The following is a 20,463-nucleotide window of genomic DNA, read 5'->3' on the forward strand; positions in this document are numbered from 1 at the left end:
CTTGTTTAGATGCCATCATATAGCCAAAGCTAAATGCATTCATCAAGGAGTTTATAAAGATACAAGATAACTCCTACAATATTGCAAAGCCGCACTCCCCACAAAGATTAGTCAATTAAGCACAAGTTCAATTAAGAACTCTCCCCCATATAATGTCATTCCCGAAAGAACAACAAGAGCGACCTTACTTTCACAAGAAAATGAGGATTTCTTTGGTCAGTAACAAATAATCATGAAACATGAAATTGTATCCAAAATACTCAATTAAATTAACCACAAGAGAATTCATGATTAATTTAATCGGAAATGCTCAACATAAGAGAACCTACCGAGCCACACAGTACTTACACAAAGATGTGGATAAGGGAAAGACCAATACTGTGGAATATTCAAAGATTCATTATATTTTTCATCAATATTTGCATAGAGACATGTAATAGACTTAATCTTTGTAAAGAAAAGTTCATCCTATCTTCCATCAATATTTGCATAATGACATATGAAAGACTTAACTTTTTACCAATATGGGACAATCATAGTTAACAGACGCAAACGAAATATCCCATAATAAATTGCAATATATAAAACCATAAAAATTAATACTGCAAAATCATCTTCCAAATAAACTTTAGAATTTAAATAAATAAATCTAAAAACATTGCAAGATGAAAATCGTTGGAAATAGCTATGTGTACTCACAATAATGGCTATTCCAAACCCTAGTTATCCTTCTTAAAACACAAGAATAAATTCTCATAAGAAGTTTCCTAGACATCAAGACAAACTCGTAATGCACATATGAGATGATTTGTCCTTAGAGGGTAGACTCAATCTTTTTCGCACGAATTTACACCAAGAATAGCTACCAAAGGCGTATAAAAAGATTTTCTTAACAAGGAAGAACATACAAAGTCATTAACGACCATGCATCATAGTTCACATAAGATGATTGTGAACATTCAAGAATCCCATATCAATGCGTACTACGGCTCATTCTTAAACTTCCTTCTTTGTGATTCACCAACAACATTCTTCTAAAATCTAAAAATGAGTTTAGAAGAGTATTACTCCAAGAATCCAAGTTCCCAAGTCCAAGAGAAGTGGAACAAGTGCAACAAAACTGAGCAAAACACTCAAAAAAAAATAGACGGGACAAATACTAATCTTAACTCATTCAAATTCAAGAATTCACATCTCCATTCTGAAGAGAATTCAAAGAGGAAGAGAATGCAAAAATAATGAGGTCATTCCGAGTTCGCACGAAGAAGTTACGGCCAATTTGTTTTTGTTGAATATCGATGTCTACAGGCCAATATGCCACTAGTGGAAAAAACCCGTTTTAAGATAGTTAAGTAGTGTCGTATAAGCGAGTTATAAGACACTTTGAAGATGCCGATGAAATCGCCGTAGATTCAGTGTCTTATTCTGGACCGACACTTTAAAGTTAACTAAGAATAAATTTGATTTACGGCACTTCCAGGTTGTTAAATTTATATTTAAAAAAAATAATAAAAATAAAATCATATTTTGCTGACTGAACGCAGTCATTCTGAGTAGTATGAAATAAATCTGATTCAAGCTCAAATTACATTAAAATGAAATTTGAATTATGAATTCAAATGACCATTCAAATAGAAATTCATGTTATTGCACTGGTTACACAATTTATAACTGCAGTCAGTTTACACTTAAGTTCTAAATCACAAAAGAAAAGAAGTAATCAAATCACAGATTCAGACAAGTCATACCGTAAGTTCCAAGGTTCATCAAGACAACTACAAACCAGCAAAACGAGATACTCTCAGATGATGAACGCCACACCTACAACAAACAAAAGGTTTCAAAATCACTGAAGTATAAACAAGTGTGGAAAAGTCACTAGAAACTGAATATACTATATGGATGGAGTTGTATGGATGTACGACAATCAGACAAACATTATCACTCACGCACCATTACTACAACATGATTTGAAGTATCATGAATTAAGGATGATATTGTAGAAAGATATGGATCACCAGTTTCAACTTTCAATATTCACCACTAGTAAAAGAAAGACCTGGAGCTTGTTCTTGTTTAAAAATCCACATGTCTGCAATCCTTCAACAACTAAGTAAGACACCACTAGCTGAAAAGGATGTAGTCTTTAACATTAATGTCAACTTTTCAAAGATTCTTAACTTAATAAAGGACCTAGGTTTTCTGTTACCTTGGTTAGTAGTAGTGTGTGACACTATAGAAGGGGCAATGAGGTACACTAATAGGTTTCAGTTACCTTGGTCAGTAGTAGTGTGTGGCACTATAAGGGGCAATGATGTACTCTCCTAGGTATTACCAATTAATCTGATCGAGTGGGTATTCCAGAACCAAGGAATCTGAAGTTATTACCTTGACACAGACATATATAACAGTTCTAAATTCCAGTGTAGGGTGGTTCTATTCACTGCAAAAAAAGAAAAAAAATCACAAGACAAAATATATAAGAAACTCATGATAGCAAATTCACGATGTAGAGCCATCAATAAGAAAACAATGAGACAAGTATTTCAAACACAATCAAGACAATACGACAATGTAGGCAATTTCCTATGTGTGTCCCCTGTGTAACCCCACTGTTGATTAATAGAACTAGTTAAAAACAGCATTTCCAAACCCAAGGATCCCTAGACAATCTTGCCGTTACTTGTTGGCTCTACATGACAAACAATTTATTCCATACTATTAACCATTTCAAACCAATAATTTTTTGAACTGATTTAGTAAGGACCCAAGTACTGTTAAAATAACTTCAAGAAATGAAAATTCTGTGTAGCAAATTCTACCTGAGAAAGAACAGGATTGACAATCTAGTGCAGATTCATTGATACCATCCATCTACATAGACAACATAATCAGCAGTTAAGAGGATGACATAATTATATACCGGTCATGGCCAGAAACGGTCCTTACCAACAGTCAAGCCTAGATGCTCTATCAAAAATCAAGCCTAGATGCTCTGGCAGAAATTATGGTCCATTGCAAGCAGCAGGAACCCATATTTGTGGTGGCAAAAGGTATACAAAATGGATTCATTTTCTTGAACAGCAACCTTATAGCTTCAATCTCAAGTGACAACAACTATTTACAAAAAAATTTAAGCTCACCTTCATGCCACTCATTGAATCAAAACACCACATTTAGCTTGCATCGGGTGCAATTGACTTCGAAATCTAGGCCTGCTTATCCACACCCTGCAAAACAAGTAATTTGAAACTTCAAGTATACATTGAACAACAACATTCTTAGCATCTCTAGGATACATGACGCAACAAGTAGTGATACCTACGCCCATGTAAGGCATTCCCTTTGCACACTCCTCACGGTATCCTCAAGCATTGCCGTATCTGACTTGTCAACCCTATTCCCACGGCTTGAAATCCAATAAATCCGTACACTTTCCTGTTGAAGGAATAATTGTAAAACTAAAGACATGTTAAATTCAATAACCAAACAAGTAAAATTTGAATCAAAACACAAACTGACTAAAAAACTTTGGATAAGTTTCACAGCTTATATAACCTATACCCCAGCTCTTTAACGATAAATTATAAAATATAACGAGCTTCATACAGTGCGAAGAAAACCAAACTCCATGAACAGAAAGGAACTAATATAAATAAATCCAATAGTTTAAAAAAAATAATCAAATATTCAATACATATGAAATGAACATCAGTAATTTTTGCATCTAAAGCCATAAATATCAAGAACCCCAATAATTGACTTGGTACTAGGGTCCTACCTAAACAAATTGTTTATTTTGGTCATTAGCCTATCCAGATAAATTAAAACTTTTCACAACCATACATGCGTTATCAGAAAAAGGAAATCTAGACGGTACCTACAAATAACAAAAAATTATTTCAGCATGTGGATCTGCTTACCAATCACATATGCGAGAATATATTGTTTTTGTTACATATGTATTATCTAACAATAGACAGCAGGAAGAACATAAGATTACCAAGTGTAGGTAAACAAAAAGAGCAACTCGATCATGTTTTTAATCCAGGAAAGCTCAAACGCAAAATCAGGCAAGATTAAATCATAACAAACAAAGAGGCATGATACAAAGCGCTCCTTTTTATCTTGAATGTACATCAAATAGAGCATCGGTATACATTCTAACATAATGAAAACGTACAGTAAATGGCCGACATATTGTCCATTTTAACGTGTCAACAACGGAAAAATCCAGATGAACCAGAAAACAGATGTGTTACACTATTACAGGTGCAAGCAACTCTTCTCTACAAAAGCACCTTCAACAAGGATACATAATGTACTTCAACACAATTCAAAAGATTTCACCGCACACTTTATTTACCTCACATGATTAGCAAAGGGCAGATGAGGCACCAGATCTTTTAAAGAAAACAAAAAATAACAGCATATAACAAGAAATCTTGTATGTATATTAAAGATATAAGTACATTTGGATCAGTTACATGCTCAATGAAATACAAGAGCAACTCCTCTGAGAGCTCAGGATCACCAAACTAATAGCATGTCTCCATGGCGTCTTTGTAAAGGCTGTCCTTCTTTGACAGTGCAATGGACTGCCTCCACCTACCTGATTTCTCATAAATATAAGTATCTAGTCTTCTTATTTCAAGAAGATAATGTTTCTCAAATTGTTAAAACATGCATTATTAGTATCAAAAAGAAAGAATTCAGCCACAAGAGATGGAATGCAGGTACTCTACAAAGTTTATCTTAAGTCTTAACCTTTTGTGCAAGGCTTATCTGATCCAAATTATCATATATGCATGTCGATTGATGCGCGCAACCTATCATAGTCTTCCTCCTCAAGATAGATTTGATTCAGTGCCTCATCAAAGCAGAAACATTGTTATTCTGAACTCCAACCATGTATGGTATCACAAGGAGCAGGTGACGAGCCTGAAACACAAGTGATATATATATTACCAAGAGCGCAAAACAGTGATAACCAAGACAAAAACCAATCTTCGAAGAGAAACAAAATCAGAAAACTGAACAAATACAAACCTTTTGCATGTCTACAACACAAGTATAGTCCACACGAAGAGCAATCACATTGAGCATATCATTAATAAGATCAGGTTCTTTCTTGCGAGTAAAAGTGAACCACCTTGTAGTATAGTTCCACATTTGTAACTTTAACTGCTACATCTTTGAATTGCATGTGGTCCCATGCTTCTGAAGAGTGATGTGGTTGCAGCATTGTCGAATTTATCTTACTGTATGTATAAACTCACAATCCCATATAAAGAAAGAGAGATATATACCAGATACTTTAGAGCTACATGACAAGTTATAGAATCCTTAAGAACACAAATAAGTATCAAAGACAAATATAACTCAAATAAAAGATTTTAGTTTTTCTCACCATTGGGAAACTTTAAGTTGCTTCGGTTAAGCCTTCTCTGTATGTTTAGATAAAAAAAAATACAAACCCAGTTAAAATCAACAGTGAATACATAGGATTTATAAACTCAAAACATAAAATAAACTCTTTACGCCTTAAATGAAAACCCAATGTACACAGATTAAGGGTTTCAAAAGCTAAACAAAATCAAAAGAAATGAAATAGATGAAAATGATGATATTGGTGAGATACAATGCCTGGTAAACCATAGATGAGTATTCTTCGTCGCTACCACCAGCAAACCCACCTCTTCTTCTTCTTCTTCTTGTTCTTCTTCTTCTTGTTCTTCTTCTCCCGTCCATAAAACATCCACTCTGATCTGTTGCACAATGAAAAAATAAAAATAAAATTATTTCAACTAAAAAACAAAGACAAAAAAATAGGGAAAATAAAGATTCTTGAAAATAACTTGAAAAAAGGAACTAGATTACATGATTCCGATCCAAATCTTAGCCTAGAAGTATCAAATTAGGGTTTGTAGATCGAAGAATTTGGGTGCAGATTCAAAAAAATGATATGTCTTCTTCGATTCGTTGTTTAGATTTTAAGAGACGGCTAGGGTTTCCAGTGATTCTTCAACTGTTGGTGATAAAGAAAGAAGAATGAGAAGAAGAATAAGGTACAGGTGGTGGTAGTGTGATCGTGGTGACGAGATGAAGTCTCTTTGCTTGATCTGTGAATGTGAGGGAGAAAGAGAAACCAGTGAGGGAGAAGGAGAAAGAGTGTGAAAAAAAATGCTAGATTTCTCTCTCTTTAGATAGATAAGGTTTGGTATGGTTATCCTTCCAAGGAAAGGATACCATTCAAGTGTCCTTGTATTAGTCAACTAAAGTCCTAACACAATGAGATCTTGACTTTAGTCAAGGACCAATAAGTCAACAAAAGTCCTAATACTACGACATTTTGACTTTAGTCACATTTTGCAAATATAGTTATTTTGAAATTTAGTTTGCGTCGTTTCATTGTGTCTCAGATAGCCCATATTCCATTAGTGTGCATATCGGTTTGCAAACGAATTTTCGTGACTTGGAGCAGTATGCAAACGGGTTTCTGAACTAAAATCTCTGGATTTTAGTTTTAAATGATGGTATGCATACCTGGTATGTGTAGGGCTGAACATGGTGTCGGTTAACCGTTGGAAACCGACCGAACCAGACCAATAAGAAAGAAACCGAACCAAACCATTTAGATTTGGATTGGTTTGGTAAAAAAAGTTGAAAAACCGACATTACTGGTTTGGTTTTGGTTTGACCTGAAAACCGAACCAAAAACCATTGGGGAACCGATTAATTTTTAAACTTAGTTTCTATCGTCGATTTAAAAGTATTAGATTCTACCCATTGATTTAGAGGATAAATAGAAACCCTAAATCTAATATTTTATTATGATACTATCCCTCTTTCTCTTTCTCTCAGCCGCCTCCCTTCTCCACCCCCAACTACAGCTGCTGCTACTCGACTTTTTTCTTCCCGTCTTCCTTCTTTTTTATTTGTCAATAACTAAATTAAGATATATTATATATCTTCTTTTGATCTCTAGAATTAGAGTAAGCTTTAACTATTCTTGATTATTTTTTTTTTGTCTGTATATTTGTGTAAACCAATACTATCGGGCAACTACGATTTTTTTATCTGTAAATTTGTGTATTTTTTTTTTGGTTTGACATAATTATTGGTTAATCAAAAACCACTGGGATAAACCGAAACCAACTGGAACCATTTAGAAACCGAACCAATGGTTAATGGATTGGTTTGGTTTAGATTTTTAGAAACCAATAGTATTGGTTTCGGTTTTGGTTTGGCTAGAAACCGAACCAAAACCGACCATGAACAGCCCTAGGTATGTGTACCATGAAGTCCAAAGATCCCGAACTACTATTTTAAAACCTAAACGTTTAAAATTCTTAAATACAAATCAAGTTAGGTAGAAATGAACGATAAGAAAGGTACATGGATCATTATAAGTACTCTAAGAAAATGATAAAAACACAAATCTTGTTCAAAGTTTATAGACATACCTTTTAGAAGAATCCAATTGAATTCTAAAGGCTTACCAAATATTCAAAATCATACCTAACGCAACATGTGTGCCCCAATTCTCGTGCTTCCCTCTCCGTATACATAGTAGGCCTTTTTGGTGAGGATGCACTTCCAATGAAATCAAGTTGTGTTGAGGTGATCAACGTCTTGCTCACCATGGAACCAAGAAAGAGTTTCTTTCGAACAACTCTTACAACTTCCAGTATTGAGAGAAACCCAAAGGACTGTTTTGACAAGTTTTTCAAAGAACATAAAAAGAGCACAAGATAATTTGTGTTCCTGATTTCTTCGTTTACAACTCGTAACTCACAGTCTCTACAAATAATATTCAGCACTGCACATAGAAACCTCTTTGATAGAAAGAGACATCCTGACTTTCTCACCAAAGAGGGAAGTACCATTATCTTGAGAAGATGTATCAAGGAATGACCACTAAACTGATTCATGCTTTGCGGTGATACAGTCAGAAGACTGAGATTTAAACTCCTCTCGTAATTCGTTTAGTTTGCTACAACTAATTTGATTACCCAAAGGAAGAGTATTGTATTTACTGAATAGTAAATCAAGATCAACCTCAACACGAATATTATTAATCATAACTTGATTTAGGTTGTCAGAGATTCTTGTTCTTTCTGGAGGTATAACTCAACATCAAGAGATAACCTTTCAAGTTTTTTTTCAAGCCCTGAAAACACTTCAAGGGATTCTAAACCTGGTGGTGGTTTAGATAGAATTTCCTATACATATTTTATTAAATCAGTAATGGAAGAGAATTCTGAAATCCCTGGATCTGGTGGTGCATTTATTGAGATAACACTTTTTTCCATAGAGTCAGACCGCTAGAAACACATACTTATGAGGTCTTAAATGTGTTTTCCTGTGTTGATACCAATTGAAAAAGTCTGGGTATAACAACCACACCCAATATTTCGCTTAACAATCTGTATGGACAAACTCCAATATAATTCCAAGAGAATAAACTAGACAGTCAGACTCAAACAATTGAAATATATCCAAGATTTGTATCTCTGTTTCGTAATGTAATCAACAAATCAAACAGATAGAAATCCGTGAGCCTGATTATTATGTTAAACAACTTGAATGTTACCAAAGACCAATGTTCAAGTGTCAATCAATATAATCAACAACAAAAGGTTGGATTCTCTAATTGATTGAATTACGCACAACCTATGATATTTTTATTATATAACAAAATATAATGCGGAAAAGAAATAACACAGACACCATAAATTTTGTTAACGAGAAAACCGCAAATGCAAGAAAACTCCGGGACCTAGTCCAGATTTGAACACCAATTGTATTAAGCTGCTACAAACACTAGCCTACTACAAGTTAACTTCGGGCTAGAATGTAGTTGAGCCCTAACCAATCTAACACTGATCAAGGTACAGTTGCTCTCCTTACGTCTCTGAATCCAAGCAGGACTCTACGCACTTGATTCCCTTAGTTGATCTCACCCACAACTAAGAGTTGCTACGACCCAAAGTCGAAGATTTGATAAACCAATCTGTCTCACATAGAAAAGTATATTGTATAGATAAATCTGTCTCGCACAGATAAACCTATGAGTTTTGTTCCGTTTTTTGATAAATCAAGGTGAACAGGAACCAATTGATATACCGTACTTATATTCCCGAAGAACAACCTATAAATATCAATCACCTCACAATAATCTTAATCGTATGGTAGTGAAACAAGATATTGTGGAATCACAAACGATGAGACGAAGATATTTGTGATTAATTTTTATCTTGACTTTCGGAGAATAAATCTCGAGCCAATCTTAAAGAAGATAGTACTCAATACAATAGAAGATGCAAGATCAGATCAAGCAACTACAGAGAAGATAGTGTGGTCTGGCTTCAGAATCCCAATGAAGTCTTTAAGTCGTTAACCTACATGGTTTCATGAAAAACCTAAGGTTAAAGGAGAATCGACTCTAATCGCAACTAGTATCATACAAAATGTGTGGGGATTAGGTTTCCCAGTTGCTAGAGTTATCCTTTATATAGTCTTCAAATCAGGGTTTGCAATCAATGTTATCATGGTAACAAAGCATTCAATATTCACCGTTAAATGAAAACTTGATTATACTCAAGCTAATATCTTTCAATCGTTAGATGAAACTTAGCTTGTTACACACAACTGAAATGTACCTTTATTTAGATATGAGTAACCGTACCTAAACGTGTACACCTTGTTGGATCAACAATAGTTAACCGAAGTTAGCCATATGAACACTTTCATATCAACTTTATTCATCTTAACCACAACTAGTTCAAATGACTCAAATGAAACTAGTTATAGAGTTGTTCAATTGCTATATTCTCATAGAAGTATAAAAGAACACAATTGAAGCAAAATTGATTCACTCGAATAAATTCATTAACATTATATCCACGGTTTGCAAAAGATTGCATTCCTTATTATATAAATGTATTAGTTCCTGAACAAACCGATTTTAGAACACTATCTACTTAGGTATGCGTACCTAAGTAGCCGGACCAAGTTTGGGTTTCGCAAATACGCGAAATGGTACGCATACCAAATTAATATCCAAACTCAGAAGAAATTCGCGGACCTGAGCCTTACACCATTACATGTACCGGTTTGCATACCAGGTTCCCTGTCTTTCTCAAACCAACAAGTACGCATACGGGTATGCATACCATGGTTCGCAGACATGGATTTCATAAATATGCAAGTACACATAATATGCTTAAATCCATTTGTTCTAAACTCTATTTCAATCATTAAAACATTCTTAAAGGATGAAAATATTTGTTTTCACTAACTATTATCATCAAAGCCATTTTCAAGTGATTGACATAATCAATACGAAACATTTCGAGTCTACATCAAATGAGATGTGACAAGGCAATTTTCATATGATCGTCTTTTGACTTTCGTCAAGAGTATAAGATGAACTTGGTTAAAGCGAAAGCTTACCAACACATATTTTGAGAAATATGTAAGCGAGTTAAACTCAGCTCGAAATATCAAATGTGCATAATAAAAGTCTATATAGTTATATGACTTTTGTCTCAAATAGGAGATAAAGTAGATAGACTTTTGAGTGACAGATGAGTTCACCACATACCTTTTGTTGATGAAGTTCGACAAACTCCCCTTGATAGTTCTTCGTCTTCAATCGGTGAACTCCGTGAAGTCTAAATCTCAACTACACTTTCTATCCTAATCCGAGACTTATCTATAAGTAGACTAGAAATCAAGACTTATAGTTTTGGAAACTAAACTTGACAACAAGCTTGAGATAGCAACGCTTGCGAGTTCGATCGAGCAGTGCTCTAACACATGTGGTATAGTGACTCGGACTTGACCCCTTCCACATACACAATCTACGGATTCAACAGCGTCACGTAGAAACCGAAGGGCGATATCACCATGGTCTCCCCGCAGGAACTCTGGAGACGGTAGTAACATTTTGTGTGGTAAATGTGGAATCTCCATACCATGCCATCATTGGGAGGCCCTGGATTCATGGGGTGATGGGAGTCCCGTCGACTTACCATAGACGAATCCGGTTTCCCATATATACCATCTGGCATAGGAGAGATCTTAGGGGATTGCACCAATGTGAAGAGATGTAACAAACTGGACGTGAAACAGTAGGAGGGAAAAGAGAAGTCGAAGGAAAAACAGAAACAAAATGTAAAAGATGAAAAACGGGCGGAAAGACTAATGATCAATATAATAAGGACAGAAAGAAAAGACTATGAGAAAGAGAAAGGCGGTCTGAACAAAAAATTTTGGAGAAATGCAAAAGGAAAGGACAAGGTCGGATGTGATATGATGAATGCGAATACCAATTTGCGAAAATTAAAGAAAATATTAAAGCATGGCGAAAAATGAGCATTTCGAAAGAATAACCAGCCACGAGTCCCACCTCCTGAAAGAATGATGGAGCAAGGTGAGGCAGCAAAACACAAGCACTACCAAAAGTTTAATATTACGTCCTCCCCATAATTGCAGAATGCATTTATAAACGCACATGCACAGCTTGATCTGCTTAAAACAGGAAGGAACACACTATTCAACTTAAAAAGAAAACAAGGCGAAAGTTTACAAGACTTGGTGTCAAGATGGAAGGCCCAAAACAGTGAAACCCCTAGCCGCACCACAGGCGATTACTCGGTCCGCAGTAAAAGCAAAGGAGCGATCGCTGATCATCAGCAAGAAATTAAGACTGACCTCGTGAAAGCAACAACTGAAGGCAAAAACCAAGAGATGTTTCGCATACAAATTTCCATCTTAAAGACGTACGTAAATGATGAAATGATGTAACAAAGAAAGCAAGCTATGTACCAACCATAAAAACATTAATATGAAGCAAAGTTCTTTCTATATTCGAACAATCCATAGGCGAAACAAAGTATACACAAATATTTCGTAAGACCTCGATAGGGGCAGTAAGTTACTATTTAAAACCTCTAATCAGGGAGGCTTGGTACCCAATTTTGGCGTGTCAGCTTAGCTCACGTGATTGTGCGACGATGTTTAGCACGGTCACGTAAGAGGCGACCATAAGCTCTAACGCGCGTGGAGAATCCTGGAGAAGTCACTTATATTAGGGAGAAATAAAAGCATATCCGCTGGAGGCCACTGAGAACGAACCACTCAGCGAATAAGTTCTCCGGCATAGGGTATAGAAACATGACCAGTGGAGCATAAGGAGATCCTGGATTGGATACACTCGGTCCCTAAAAAACCCCACTTAAGGTGTGACTTGTACCCGTAAGCCACATAGGTGGAAGGCACGAGGTCACGACAACATTGATTGTCGCATGACTGGATGGGAGGAGCCCAACCGAAATGGTTAGGGGTGACCTCCTTGAAGGGGAAACTCAGGGGAATATAAAGGGAAGGCACCCTCCACTAGGGAGCTGAATTGTTTCAAAGACGGCAATGTGTTTGGACTTTATACTCACGGGAGTATATAAGACCTAGTATATTATCGCAAATACGACCTGAGAAGGTAAAAATACTAACAAAGATAAGGCGAGATCGACGGCCAGTGACTCCCAAGAGCACATGAAACTGAGATTTCGTCGCCCAACAGGTTGAAGACCCTGCCCAAGTAGACTATAAGTCATTTAAGTTCTCTATACGGGGGAACCCAATAAGACCTTAGTTAGGAGGCAAATAAGACCTATACAGATTACAAAGTCACGCGAATACAAATTACAAAGGAACGCAAAGACAATGAAAGATAATGCTGGGGCATGGAGAACCACTAAGGAGACATACCCTCATCAAGCTAAGTGTCACTAAAACGGGAAACAAGTTTCATTACATAAGAACCGCTTATATTATTTGCCCAATCTAACATGTTAGTGTAGCTTCGCATCTTATAACTCATTATTCGCATGATTGCATTTCACGTTGCATAGAATACCCCCAATATGGTATCTTATCACATTAACATTCATATCTATCGCATATAATAGTTTATCTGTTGCATGAACATTCGTATCTATCATACAAAATAATCTACCAATTGCATTAGGTAGCCGATAGCCAAACTAGAGGCAGATACGAATATATCTTTCGCCTCACCTTATTATTTGCATCATTCTAACACTCGTACAATCCCAAATCCAATATTCACGTAGGTTACAAACAAGCATTCATACACTATTCGTTTACACACACATAAAATATTCATACTATACAAAGCATACCATCTGAAGTGGGCATCTTCATGCGAAGCTGAAAAGAAGAGGCGAATATGGGAATGTTAACATTCACATGCTTCCCCTCTCCTCAGATACCCAAAATATATTTAGTAGATTAGTACACACATCAAATAAGTAGCATTTGATTTTGGATACGTGTCTATTTTCAAAAGTTGAATGCAGGAAAGTAATACAATCGCGAAGTAATGATCCATTCCCAAAGATAGAAGACACACAGGAATTGTACAGACAACAGAAGGAGAAAATACAAAAGTGCACAACTAAAACCTCTTCTCGCGAACCTCCGGTCAATCCCTCCCGTCGTGAAAGAGACTCATCATCGCCAGCAACGCATCAAATTCCAGAAATCAGAATCATACCTAATCAGAAGCTATTGTAATCGGAATTAAGACATGATCCCAAACAGCCAAGTAATCAGCATCACCACGACCCCCTTAATCCCAAGGTGATTCTTCCAACAATAGATGTGGATAATTCTTTTTGAATGGTGACCCAAGGATCAAATTGGGTACCACCCAATTGAGAGGAAATATTTTATCATGATTGAAATAGAAAAAGGCAAGATTCTACACCTAGTCAGCCCCCAATCATGATGAAAGCTCTCAAAATCCTGCATTGATCCCCCAATCGATATGGATCTAAATCTGCATAAACATGGGAATATCTAAATAAGAAATAAAACGAGAGAAAGGCTTGGAAAACAAAACATGAAAAACTGAGGCAAGAAATCACCGAAGAAACGATGCAGCAACAGCAAGAACGGAGACACCACGATCTGCCATGAAATCCACAGAACCGGAAGGGGAAAGAGGAAGTCGAACAAGAGAAGAAGAAAAGGATAAGAGATACTTGCCCTTCTCGTGGGTATTTATTCAACGAAAAGCAATAAAGACCACCGATGGAAAAGGAGGAAACCAAAGACACGTGTAACAACAGAGAAGATGAGGAGACAGGGCCGATGCGAAGTTTGACCAAGATTCTCGCATTATTCCACTTACAAAAGAATAACATGAGAAGAAACAAAATGTAGAGATGAAATATAACACAAGGCATGAAATAGCTTTCGGAGGCGATAAGACAACTCTACCATGAGGATATTACAATAACCTAAGATCAAGGCGAAGAATAATAGCGCGACAATAAGGAAAGAGTGTGAATAAATAACTATGCGATTGTAGGTACACATTTCATCTTCCGCCACGTGTCCACAAAGACACACGTGGAGGACATGCAGCTGAGAACATCAAGGTATGATATCACACACGGACAGCCAAGAGACGCGCCTTATCAAGATAGCAACGCCGCCCACCAGATCCAACGGTAGGGGATCGAGGAAGACGAGAACACTAGAACACTGCGAAGCACTGAAGGATAACCCGAGATTCACTTTATCCTATCCCCCGAAAGATCAAAGATCTACGGCTGGGGATAGTCAGACTGACGCAGACAAGACAGGGGCAGAGGACAGCTGTCTACCGCGAACAGACATCTCAACTACCCGCATTAAATGCCCTAAAACAGCATACGCGTCAGTCAGCCTGTGGAGGAAGCGCATATGGCTCTGAGTATTCAAACGGAATACGCAGAGAGAATCATGAACACGAAGACCTCTGCGTAAGCGGCACAAGACACAAGAGGATAAGGTTACAACGGGCTTCAGAAATGGACCGCACGTAACCACCCTATAAATACCCCTCTCTCCCAAGTGAGGAGGGGGGAGAAAGACATTGAGAGGAGAGAGACAGAGAAAGAGTGAGGGTAAGTTAGGTTCCTCCTGCTACGCAGGCTTATATCAGTCTCAAAGTCATTCGACTATTTCGGTAATCCCCGCCATATAATGAAAAACCCAATCTCGGAGACAAAGATCTGAGTGAGAATCATATAAGTTAATTGTTTCGTCTATGTTCATACATCCATACTTTATATATTCAATCTGTTAGCTATAGCATATCATGTTCGTACATTTTATACTTCGTCCACTATTTATCTTATTGTATGAGCTAGGACAATGATTGTAATTGATGAGACGAGGAAGAGTATTAGAACTCTGAGTAAAGGATTCGACATAACCCATCTGTTCCTTTCAGGCGCAACATATTTATTGTATTGTCATGAGTCTGCGTGCATTGTTTGTGAATACCCAGATAACATTGATCTGCGTGTTCACAATCTGGCGCAGAAACAGGGATTTTCATCCCGGTAAAATATTTACGGTTTCAAAATAAGGATGTATGGAACATTACGGTTTTTTCCGTTCATGATTTCAAAAACCAAAATTATGAGCAGATCCGCGTTTATCTACGTAGATCTGATTTTTCATGCATTTTCTAAGTTTTCGCGACCTTGAAAATCAAAACTTCTAAAGGATCTGCGGTCGTCTACATAGATGGGTGTCTTTCGTATCTTCAAGATATTACACCTCTGAGAACTCAAAACGCTAATAGATATCACGTGGGACCCATTGTCTTCGTGATATTTTCTCTCTTTTTCAGGGAAATATTAAAAGATTGAGAAAAGCAAAGATATCGGGAAGACAAAATCTTCGTCAAAAGAGATGCCAAGGACGACCCCAGTGGTAACTAGGAGTAAGCAGAGAAGCGAAAAGCTGAAGGCAGCGGATAGGGCACATGATAATGTGGAAAGCACGGATCCCATCAATGCCAACATCATCGCAGCGAACGCAGTAAATGCCGCGGCAGCCGAAGCAGGAGCTTCAAGAGCCGGCGTATCCAAGGTTGGAGCTCCCAGAATAACCAACGCTCAACTACAGGAAGTCGTAGAAGAGTCAGGAATACAATAACCCCTCTATGGGATGCCCTTAACCAACGAACAGAACATACCTTTCCAAACTAAGAAACCGCTTCTAATAACAGGTCAAGCCTCACAACAACCGTCGGGGTCCCGGGGTGCACGTTTAGATCCACCAGAGCCAGTAATACAGATCGTGGATGAGGATCAGACCATAGCCGCCGATGAGCAATTGCGGGAAGGAACACCAAATCAAGGGTAAAATCATTCCGCTCAGATGATGGCCGAGCTAGCAGAATTAAGAAAGAACCAGAAGGCATACGCGGATGATGTAACGATTTTAGCACAAGAGAACCAAACACTCAAGGAAAGAATCATTCAAAGCGCAGAGGTAGAAAACCAACGCGACGAAGCTAACTCCAAGGCAATAACACCCGATCAAGATAGAAGAATGGTGATCGCAAACAACCCGATTCCATTGAACCAAAGAGGATCAAGGAGCAGCCAAAGATCAGACCCTGAGTACAATCCCGAGAACTCGGGCTACTACGACGGTACCACCCTCCTAAGAGCAAAATCTAGCATTCGTGAAGAGCATCAGATCGCAATGGAAAATCTGCGTGCTGAAATGCTGGCAGAAATCAAGGAGCTAAAAACTAGGCTGGGAGGCGGAAGACTAGAGCAAGTGATGAAGGAAGCAAACACTACCCCGCTGACGCCACACTTGGCCATGGATTCCATACCGCAGAAATGTTCAGTTCCTTCTTTCGATTGCTTTGACGGGTCAGCTGATCCTGCGGCTCATCTTCGATATTTTAATCGAATGATGGCCCGTTGGAATAATGAAGACTCCATACTGTGCAGATACTTCCCATCAAGTCTAAAAGGGTCCGCGTTATCATGGTTCGATAACCTGCCGTCAAACTCCATCGATTCCTACGACCAACTCAGAGAAAAATTTCTAACAACATACATGTACAACAAGGTTGTCAATACCGGCATGGACAAGCTATTCTCACTGGAGATGAATTACAAAGAGACCATCAGAGAATATACTAATAGATGGCACAAGATTTGCCAAGCTATTGGCAACGTAGATCCTGTGGTTAGTATCAACTGCTACAAATGGGGGATGGACAGGATGAGTCCTTTGTTTGTGGAGATCCACGGGACCATCCCTACCACCGAAGGAGATCTCCGGATAATCATAGAAAAGCATGCAAGGTTAGAAGAAATTCAGCGTGAAAATCCCAGAGCTCATACTCAACGTCCCACACGCACAAATTCCGTGGATCAAGCCAGCGGGTCCAAAAGAGGAATCACAGAAGAGCATCCCAACGCAGAAAGGAAAGAACGAAGGGATGATAGACGAAGAGATGATCGAAAATTTGAAGATCAAGTCTATACCAAGCTGAATACCAGTTATTCGCGCATCCTGAGAGAGATCAAAGGGAGGGAGAACTTCGATTGGCCATGGTCCAAGGGAAAGCAGCCTCCTAGATCAGAAAAATCCAAGGAATACTGTGAATACCACTGTTTCAACGGTCATCAAACAGAAAAGTGCAAAAATCTCAAGATAATGATTCAAAAACTAATCGACGCAGGAGACCTAAAGCAATATATACGGAAGATTGATAACGAAGATAGAACCAAGAGAGGCAAGCAGGTTCAATTACCAGAAGGCAACCGCACCCTCAACACAATTTCATGTTCAGAGATTCAAGGACCATCCCTAACCGCCCAGATTGGGAAGAGATTAAGAAAAAATTCGAAGATTATTGTGAGCTTTATAAGATCGATGGGAAAGAGGTAAACGAGCACGAACAATGGATGGACGCGCCCATGACCTTCGACGCAGACGATGTGGAAGAAGACATGGAAGACCATAATGATCCTCTAGTCCTCACACTCCCAATAGCAGGGTGCAATGTCAAGAAAATTCTCATCGATGGAGGAAGCTCAGTCAACGTCCTGTTCTATGACACGTTCAAACGTATGGAACTCAACGACGAGCAACTGCTGTCATCTTACTACACCATCTACGGATTCAACGGCGCAGCTACAAAGCCCCTAGGGGACATTGTCTTACAAGTAGACGCAGGGCCCATGAAAGTGGACACTCGATTCAGCGTCGTAGATGCACCTTCACCTTACAACGCCATCATCGGAAGAAGATGGGTTCACAAGCTCAAAGGAGTAGCGGCAACTTACCATCAATATCTCAGATTCCCAACACCCCAGGGAGTCATGGAAATTAAAGGAGACCAAGTAACTGCGCGGGAATGTCAGACCTCAGAATCAGATCAATAACGAGCGGGAAGAAAACCACCAGTCCCGAAGAGCCAAAAATAAGGAAATAACCATAGATACATATCTGGAAGAAATCTCCGGAAAAAACCTTCTGAACGTGAGCACCACTGGCAGCGCAGAAGCCAGCACCTCCGCGACAAAAGAAACGGAGAGCACACCAAATAGCAATCAAAGAATGTTCCTCTCTTGGGGAACCAAAACCCACGTTTACGCCTGTCGAAGCAGCTAAAGAAATCAACATAGGTACTGAGGGAAATCCGAAGATTATCAGAATAGGCACCTTGATGGATGAAGAAAGAGAAGCCGCGCTAATCAAACTTCTAAAGGAATACGCGGACATCTTTGCTTGGAAATTAGGGGACATGCCGGGAATTGACCCAAAGTTAGTTCATCACGAACTTCGAATAAAACCAGGTACCCCCCCTTTTAGGCAGAAGGTGCGCAAAGTAGCTCCAGAATACCATCGAGCAGTTGAAGTGGAACTCCGCAAACTACTGGACGCAGGATTCATCAAAGAAGTTAAGTACCCAACATGGATCTCTAACATGGTCATCGTACCGAAGAAAAATGGCGGAGTAAGGATATGCATCGACTTCACCAACCTCAATAAGGCTTGCCCTAAAGATAGCTATCCACTGCCAAGCATTGACCAACTTGTTGAGGCAGTTGAAGGATACGAAGAAATGTCATTCATGGATGGATACTCTGGATACAATCAATTATTCCTAGCAGAAGAAGATCAACAATACACATTCTATACACCACACGACCTCTATTGCTACGTAAGAATGCCCTTTGGATTGCGAAACGCAGGGGCAACCTACCAAAGAATGGTGGATGCAATTTTCAAACCATGGATTGGAAGTACGCTGGAAGTATATGTGGATGATATGCTCGTTAAAAGCAAGCTGCGCAAAGATCATCACCAAGACCTAAAAGATATTTTCCAAGCAATGACAGTGCACAATGAAGGTAAACCCAGAGAAGTGCACTTTTGGTGTCACTTCCGGAAAGTTCCTCGGATATTTGGTGACGAAGAGGGGCATTGAAGTCGATCCCGCTAAAATTGAAGCCATCGTAAGAATGCCATCCCCAAAGAGTTTAAAAGGTTCAGAAACTCAATGGTTCGCTGGCTGCGCTGGGGAGGTTCATATCCAGGTCCTCGGACAGATGTAAGCACTTTTTTAACATTCTCAAAAAAGGAAGCAAATTCGAATGGACGGCAGAGTGCGAGGAAGCTTTTCGAAATATCAAAGAATACCTGGCTGAGATCCCTATATTACAAAAACCAGACCCTGATGAAGTGTTGGCACTATACATAGCAGCAACAGAAGATGCAGTCAGCGCAGTATTGGTTAAAACCAACACGAAGATAGAGCAGCCCATCTATTACATCAGCAAGACTCTGAACGAAGCAGAAAGAAACTACACGAAGATCGAGCAGCTCATCTTGGCGTTAGTATGGGCAACCCTGAAACTCAGAACTTACTTTTTGACTCACTACGTCCGCGTCCCATGCAAAGCTCCGCTAGAAGCAGTCCTTAAAAACGCAGGAAAAGTAGGCAGAATTGCAAAATGGAATACTCACCTAGATCAGTTCAATATCATCCATGAACTACAACACTCTCAGAAGTCACAAGTATTAGCAGATTTCCTAGCAGACTTACCATTGGATAACTGCGAAGAAGTCATCATCGAAGGACGAAAGGCAGCAGGACTACCAGAGATGGACGAAGGTAAAGACCCTATAGACATCTTGGAACCAAAAAATCCTAGGCAATGGGAAGTCTTCGTAGATGGGTCGAAAAATAAAGAAGGGGCGGGGATAGGCATCGTAATCACCACCCCAACAGGAGACAGGATCATACATGCTTTCAGGTTAGAATTCAAGGGGCATACCAACAACATAGTTGAATATGAAGCAGTGGTGCATGCCCTTCAGTTGATAATAGAAATGGGCATAACTGACGTGCGTCTGACAAGCGATTCACAGCTAGTCATCCGACAAATAGGGTTGCAATATAATGTTTATGACAGAACATTGTCAGCATACATGGAATTGGTGCAAACACTGGCATCACAAATCCCAAACATCAAATTCCGACACCTGGCAAGGAAGGAACTCAGGCACGCGGATGCCCTGGCCTACATATCATCGATGCTCAGAAACGAGGACGTC

The 20,463-nt window shown here is 38.7% G+C and overlaps 2 long non-coding RNA genes across 4 annotated transcripts; both read right to left on the reverse strand.

The window, feature by feature from the left end:
* Window positions 1-1,557: 1,557 nt before the first annotated feature.
* On the reverse strand, window positions 1,558-6,165 carry LOC113339420. Of its 3 annotated transcripts, none has more exons than XR_003355077.1 (10): window positions 5,881-6,165; window positions 5,697-5,768; window positions 5,411-5,447; window positions 5,050-5,323; window positions 4,768-4,941; window positions 3,322-3,438; window positions 3,144-3,230; window positions 2,823-2,874; window positions 2,389-2,443; window positions 1,558-1,821 (listed from the first exon to the last, which is right to left on the reverse strand). It is a non-coding gene; the product is annotated as an uncharacterized LOC113339420 (long non-coding RNA). The 3 variants fall into 3 exon arrangements; XR_003355078.1 differs by having other exon boundaries at window positions 3,326-3,438; window positions 5,642-5,768; XR_003355076.1 differs by having other exon boundaries at window positions 5,642-5,768.
* Window positions 6,166-13,332: 7,167 nt separating this feature from the next.
* On the reverse strand, window positions 13,333-14,094 carry LOC113340285. The gene is made up of 2 exons (XR_003355429.1): window positions 13,959-14,094; window positions 13,333-13,870 (listed from the first exon to the last, which is right to left on the reverse strand). It is a non-coding gene; the product is annotated as an uncharacterized LOC113340285 (long non-coding RNA).
* Window positions 14,095-20,463: the final 6,369 nt, after the last annotated feature.

Source organism: Papaver somniferum, unplaced genomic scaffold (assembly GCF_003573695.1).
Source record: "Papaver somniferum cultivar HN1 unplaced genomic scaffold, ASM357369v1 unplaced-scaffold_21, whole genome shotgun sequence".
NCBI lineage: Eukaryota > Viridiplantae > Streptophyta > Magnoliopsida > Ranunculales > Papaveraceae > Papaver > Papaver somniferum.